This window comes from Marmota marmota, unplaced genomic scaffold (assembly GCF_001458135.2).
Source record: "Marmota marmota marmota unplaced genomic scaffold, marMar, whole genome shotgun sequence".
Lineage (NCBI taxonomy): Eukaryota > Metazoa > Chordata > Mammalia > Rodentia > Sciuridae > Marmota > Marmota marmota.
In genome coordinates, this window is record NW_026000026.1 from 29,805,655 (window position 1) to 29,812,485 (window position 6,831).

Genomic DNA, 6,831 nt, shown 5'->3' on the forward strand with positions numbered 1-6,831 from the left:
GGCGGGCCACCCTGGCTCCTGGCCCCGGGCAGCGTCCAGGTGGCCTCCTTGAAGGGCCCGGGCGGACTGCGGAGCAGCTTTCTTGGAAGGGCCAACTAGGGGCTCACGATCTGCGCTGGGCTTGGCAGGAGCCAGGTTCGGAAAGGGGTAGGGTGTGTTGGAGTGCTTACTTTGTCCGGGACGGGGGAGTTGAGGAAAACCACCGCCCTGAATTGAGGCGGAGGCTCTTGCAGAGCAGGTGAGGGGCCCACGGACTCCCTCGGAGCTTGCAAGAGGAGGGGTAGTGCCCGAAGTGATAAGCGCGGTGGGTGGCACGTACAGTGAGCTGTACCCACAGGTTGTTTGCAGAACCTGTTGGTCGTAGCACATTATGTTCCAGTCCGTGGGGGCAACTTGGTTGTGGTTGGGCAAACAGCAGGTGCCAGGGCTCAGAGGGACTGGGCATGAATGGAGGGACAGGTAGGCGTGCATCTGGTGCTTCTCTGAAGGTGTGTGTAGGGTAAGCCCCACATCTGCATTCCGTTTCTTCTGTCCCCTTTAAAGATTGGTATTCAGCTAGGAGCATTCAATTCCTGAATTCCAGGCCCGTGAGCCTCTGGCTCCAAGATCCTTTCGCTGTTGCCCATCCCTCAGTTACCTTCCCTCTTCAGTGTTAGAAGTGGCTTCTTTCCCCTTGGGTCATTTCTTACACTATAAGAACAGACTTTGCTCCCTCTCGCATTTTATAGTCCCCTTTTTGCCTTGATCTCCCTCTCCCTTCAGCCAGGACCCACTTCTCTTCATAGTGGAACTTCTCTGGAGAGCTGACTATACCTGCTCCTTTAGAGCATCCCTTCTGTTTTGCAGCCCACTTGACTGGGAAACTTCCCTGAAACTGCAGCTCATGCAGTCAGGGCTCTGTCTTTGCACACCCCTTCCATTCTCTGCCCACCTCTCTCCATTCTCCTCCTAGAATCAGTGTCCTTCCTTGACTACTTCTCCTGGTTTTCTTTTCCCCTTCCTGGCTGCCTCTTCCTTAGTCTTTTTTTTGACAACCCCTTCACTCATTTCTACATGCTGTAGGCTCTACATGCCCCATCTCTGTCCTCAGTCCCCTCCTTTCTCCTGACTCCCCAGCTTTGCTTTCCCCTTTGTCCCCTCTATTCACTCTCCCTTGCCCCAGTTTTCATTTTTCCTTAGGATTTTAAAAAGCAAGTATTAATTCATAAACACACAGATCTTACATGTTTTCATTCTCATGATTTTAAGTAGCTGATTTTATCTTGGGCCCCAGCCACTCTGTAGCCACCTATCTGATTTATGATGTCCTGGTTGACAAAATACTTAATGTGGATGAAACAGAACCCAGACTGCACTCCCCAGATATGATCCTCTCCAGGTCTTTTGAGTGTTGCTTAGAATCTACTCACCTTTTTACGACAAGTGGCATCAACTCCTTCCTTTCCCTTTTTTCCCCCCTGAATCCAGTCCAAGAGGAAGTCCTTTTAGTACTTTCCACAAAATCTAGATCAGTCCTGTTCTCCATGCTCTGACTCCTTGTTACCACCCCAGGTTACTGCCCTAGGCTTCCTGCCCCAGGCCAAGGCATCTTTTAAGTCTTGTCTGAATGCTATAGTAGCAGAGAGTAGCCGCTAATGGGCTAATGGGCTAATGCTTTTCCCATCTGCATGTGTCCTCTGATCTATTTTAACAAGAATAATGCTGAAAATTTTGATTATATCACCTTATTCCTCTAAAACCATTGATGGATCTCTATTGCACTTGAATAAAATCTCAAAACTTTCTCCTGGTCATTCAGACCCTTTGTGATCTGACCTTGCTGACCTCCCCAGCCTTATATTGACCACTATCTCCTTGTATGCTCCCTGACAGACATCTGAATCATATCTGTCTGTCCAACAGCCTAGGCATTTTCCTGCCCCAGGGCCTTTGCTTGCTTGTACTGTCTTCTCTGCCTGAGGATTTTCCCAGTGCCCTCACTGGGCTGGCTGTGCTCCTTACTTTTCAGGTCTCATCTTAAATATAACTTCCTCAAATGCCTTCCCAGTATAGGTAGAGGGGCCCTCCTCTCCTGTAATTCATTATAGCATCTGGTTCACTTTCTTCATTATATTTATCAGAGGCCATAACTGTTACAATTGTCCTAACTTTGTTTACTTGATTTTGTCTGGCTTCTAAGACTTTGTCTGGAACTTTGACTGAATGGCCTGCTGCTCTATCTGGAGCATTGAGTACAGGGCTTGGCCTGTAACTGATGCTCAGGAAATCGGAGCCAGGTGGGAAGGATGGGACTGGGCAAAAAGAGATGGATATTGCAGTTAGCACAGGAGCCCCTTTAATCTTCAAGCGGCTTTGAGGATTTTATTTTTGTTCCTCAAAAGCAGTTGTGCAAATTGCTGCAAGAATCTGAGAGAGCCAGTGGGATGTGAAAAAGGGAAGTAGAAGTTGGGTGTAGTGGCACATGCCTGTAATCCCAGCAGTTTGGGGGCTGAGGGCAGGAGGATCACAAGTTCAAAACTAGCCTCAGCAACTTAGTGAGGCCCTAAGCAATTTAGTGAGACCCTGTTTCAAAACAAGAAATTAAAAAAAGGGACCAGGGATGTGGCTCAGTGTTGAGCATTCCTAGGTTCAATCCCTGGGGGTGGGGGAGAAGTGAAGAAAGTACAGGTAGCTTGAGGTCAGACTTCTACACCTTGGGGTGTTCCAGTGTGTGGAGTCTGTGTGGGTCACTGTGGGTTGAGGGCAAATGATTTCCTTTGCTTTATTTGGTGGAAATCTGGGCTGGTTCATGAAAACAGATTTTAAGTAGCTGATTTTATCTTGGGCCCCAGCCACTCTCTGTAGTCACCTATCTGATTTTTGTCCCCTCTATTCACTCTCCCTTGCCCCAGAAGGGAGATTCTCCATTTCTGGAGAGGTGTATAGCCTGGGATTCATTTCAACCTATACCCTTGGGTGGTTGCTGGGTGGGACTATGGGGGTCTCTATAGACTTTTTTTTTGGTGGTCGTGCTGGGGATTGAACCCGGGGCCTTGGCATGCCAGGCAAGCACTCTACTGACTCAGCTATATCCCCAGCCCTCTCTGTAGACTCTTACCTTTCTACCCACAGCTCTCCTGTTTGCATGGATGAATCATGTGACTGGTACTCTCAGAAAGGAGGATTGAGAGCCAGGGGACCTCAGATCTGGGAAGGAGGAGAGCTCAGCCTTTAAAAGGGGAACTGGGGATAGATTGAAGTCACACCACAAGTTGAATGCTAGAACTCAGGTCTGGTGATTCGGATCCGGGGTCAGGCGGGCACACTTAGGAAAGGCCTTGAGCTGGAATAGGTAGGAACAAGGAGGGCATCCTGGGATGGAGAAATCTGGCAGAGACCAAGAGGCTAGGACGAGGCTCTGGTATGCTCACTGGGTGTCAGGCATTGTTCTAAGGACTTTGCAGCATTAACTCCTTTAATCCTCTTACCAGCTCTGTAAGATCAGTCTTACTCACTCCCGTTTTATAGATGGGCAGACTGAGGTACAGTCATACAACTAGCAGTGATGGTGTGTGTTCTAGTTCACTCCGCTGCTTCTCTCATGCCTCTCATAAATGTGCCTCCTGAGGACTTCTGAACAAACAAGGGGTTTTTCCTGACTCCCTGAGGTGCCTGGCTTGGGGAGCTGAGGAGACAGGAGAGAAGTCATATCCTCTAAGGTGGAAGGGATCCTGGAGTGAAGTAGGTGAAAAAATTTTCTGCTTCATGTCCTGCTTTTTCTTCTAGGAGGGGCTATGAACCCAGTAGTTGGGCATGATGCATACTGTGATGTCAGGGTGCTGTAGAGGTCTACTGCTTCAGGTCCAAAAACCTGTTAGAATGTCACCTCCCTGGGTATAGCATTCCTTCTTTGTTGTCTCTTAAAATGCCTGGAGAGGACAGGGAGGTCAGGTGGGGTCTCTGCAGATAGCTGGCCCATTTTGGATTCCATCTAGAATGCTGTTAGGTAGAGCTTCAGGCTTGGCCCTGGGAAACCTGGCTGGAGTCTGAGTTGGACTGAGTTGAATGTGGGAGCAGAACTGGGGGAACAGAGAGATGGAAACTGGAAACAGCTGTTTGCTCCAAATTCTGAGCCTCAGAGTTTTGGGGATCTGCTCATCTGTCTGAGCATGTCTTGCCAGCTCCACAGGAAGAGAGGGTCAGTCAGTATTCTCTTCCGCATTTGGGGAAACTGAGGCACAGGGCAAACATATTATCGAAAGCTCACCAGGCCCCAGGGTTGTCAGTAGGCCCATGGAGGAGGCCTTTCCATAGCACCTAAGTCCTTGTCCACTGTGTTAAAGGGGAGGCTGTGGCAGAGCCTCAGGTGGGCAGGCTAGAGCTGAGGGCAGACTTCCGGACAGCTGGGCACTGGACCTTGTTAGTTGTCATTGGCACCTGGCATCTCCTGTGTCCCAGCCTGGTATTCAGAGCCAATGAGGACAAAGGACATGGTCCCCACTCTCCAGGAAATAAAAGTGAGCTTGCCAGCTGTGATATAATGAGGTGCAGTTCAAACTAGCTTCCTGAAGGAGGTGGTGCTTTGAGAGGGTCCTAGAGTTCTGGGTGGTCGTGCTGACAAAGGAGGAATGGCATTCCCAAGGCAGAGGGGGAGCCCAGACCTGGAGTAGTGGGTTGAAGTTAGGCTGGGTCAAGCTTGACTGCCAAGCTGCTGAGTCTAGACTTGTACTAGGCCCCAGGGAACCATTGAAGGTTATAGGTTGTGATTGCCATGACTTAATTAAATGGTGGTCTATAAAAGTGCTTCTCAAAACTCAAACACACGCGCATCAACTGCGCAGCTTGTTAAAATGCAGGTTGGTCCTGTCTGATTCAGAGGTCTGGGGTGAGGCCTGAGACTCTGCATTTCTAACAAGCGCCTGGGCAGTTCAGTGCTGCTGGTCTAGGGGCCCCGATTTGTGTAGTGAGGATTTAGACTGGAGTCCTGAGGAACCTGCGCAGTTCAGGCGGGACTTGGAACAGGTAAAGGGGACCATCTCAGTTCCTATGAACCATGTTGGGGAGGTGTAGGGAGCTGCCTGTGTGGGGATTTGGGGGTGCAGGTGAGACTGGGGGGAAGGGCAGAGAAGAACTTAGTAGATGCTGGGTGAGGGGCCTCTAGAGGTGTGAGTTTCACCTGGGAACCCAGGCTTGATTTCTAGGGCTCCTGACTGGGAGGAGCTTCCAAGACCACAGCGGGTGTTTGGGGTGGCTCTGTTCCTGGGCAGAGTGACATGCAAATGACATGCGGGGCACCTTATCTCTGCCCACAGCCAAGCTGGGTGCTGCGCGTAGCCAATCTGTGGTGAGCACCCTTCCTCCAGCCAGGGTGGGGTGAAAGATTGGGGAAACAGCTGACTCTGGCCTCCAGCCCCAGCTGTACATCTCTGAAAAGCCCCTGAAGTGTCCCCAGCTGTGGACCATCATCCCTGGCATGTGCCCTGTCTGTTCCTCTGGCTGGGTGTGAATCCCGGGTGCTGCTGCTGATGGTCACTTGAGCTGCTGTTGGGGTTTTATCCCACTCTGGCTGTTCCCCCAGCGGACCTGGGCGTTGAGGGCCCTGGATGCTTCTCTCTGCTTTGCCCCTGGCTGGGCCCCTACAGGCAAGTGTCTGCTCTCCTTTGAGGCCTCAGTTTCCTTGTCTATAAACTGAGAGATGTTCAGTCCTGGGGGAAGGGAGGGATGTCACAGGGTTTGTTGGGTGGGGCACTGCATCTTCTCAGAGTGGCAGCTTAACTTATTTTAGTTTTGGTTTAATATTTAAAACTCGCATGCTAAGTAATGGAGTAGAAGAACCAACTTGCACGAATAAGCCGTCCAACTTGCTTTGGGGGTCTCCTAAGGCTCCTTGTTCCTTAGGCTCTGCACTGAGATCACTGGTAGCTGAGGTTCCCCCAGACACTGGCAGGGGGAGTACATTCTCTAGGAGGAGGATAGGGAGGCCAGACATGGAGGGCAGAGGTTCTGTTATGCTAGGTAGTGCCCAGAGGGGCTGTCAGGGCAGGGGTTCACTTGCTCTCAGGCTCCCCAGGTGTCCCACCTGCCTCTTCAAAGGAGGTTAAGGCCAAGCCAGTCTTACCCGCTACCTCTGTGCCAGGCTGTCCTGAAGGGGTGGATGGGTCAGCATTTCTCTGACTGTTCTGGGAAACCTCAAGGGTTCTGGGGACAAATAACAATAGAAAGTGGCAAATCTACTCCATCTGTGGGAGATTTACAATGGATTTAGGAGCATTAAAGGCTCTGACAAGTCCTGTAGAGGGAAACCATTTTGTGTTTCCCAAACTGAGTCAACCAAGGAAGTCTTTTTTTGAAGACTCCCTAATAATATCTCACTGACTCGGAAGACACCTGTTGGGAACAGCTGATATAGAAGGATGCTGCTTGTTGAGAGTCCACAAACATGGGTGATGGGCAGGTCCAGATATGCCAGGGAGGAAAGGAAGGATGGAGAGATGGCTTCCTGGGAGAGGTGGACTCAGTGACAGGCACATTTGGACAATCAGAGGAAGAAAAGGGCACTACAGAGGGAAGGGCAGGCTGGACAGTACCTGGGCCCAGAGCCAACACTGGGCTCTTGTGGTCATGGCTCTGCTTCACTGAGCAAGTGAAAAAGGGGCCTGGATGGACCTATCAGATGTCCAGGACCTGGTGGTGACTGTGCCTGGATCTTCTGGATTCTTCGAGGGTCTCCTGCTCTATACCTCTCTGCTACCTCCCCTTAACAGCAGTGTTAAGCTTCTTGCCCCGAGTTTCCCTGTGCCTCAGTTTCCCCATTTGTATCATGGGGATAATGTCACCATCCCCCCCCCCCCG

General features: G+C 50.8%; 1 protein-coding gene across 6 annotated transcripts in view; it reads left to right on the forward strand.

The window, feature by feature from the left end:
* Window positions 1-6,831, forward strand: part of Smox (spermine oxidase) — a 37,737-nt gene that overhangs the window by 1,218 nt on the left and 29,688 nt on the right. Inside the window, exon 1 of one of the 6 annotated variants that reach the window (XM_048811265.1) lies at window positions 5,319-5,621. The exons of 3 other annotated variants lie outside the window; for them this stretch is intronic. The gene's annotated coding sequence lies outside the window, so the exon portion shown is untranslated. Of the gene's footprint in view, window positions 1-5,318; window positions 5,622-6,831 lie in introns of those variants that run through there. 2 more of the 6 variants (XM_048811270.1, XM_048811269.1) reach the window with 2 other exon arrangements.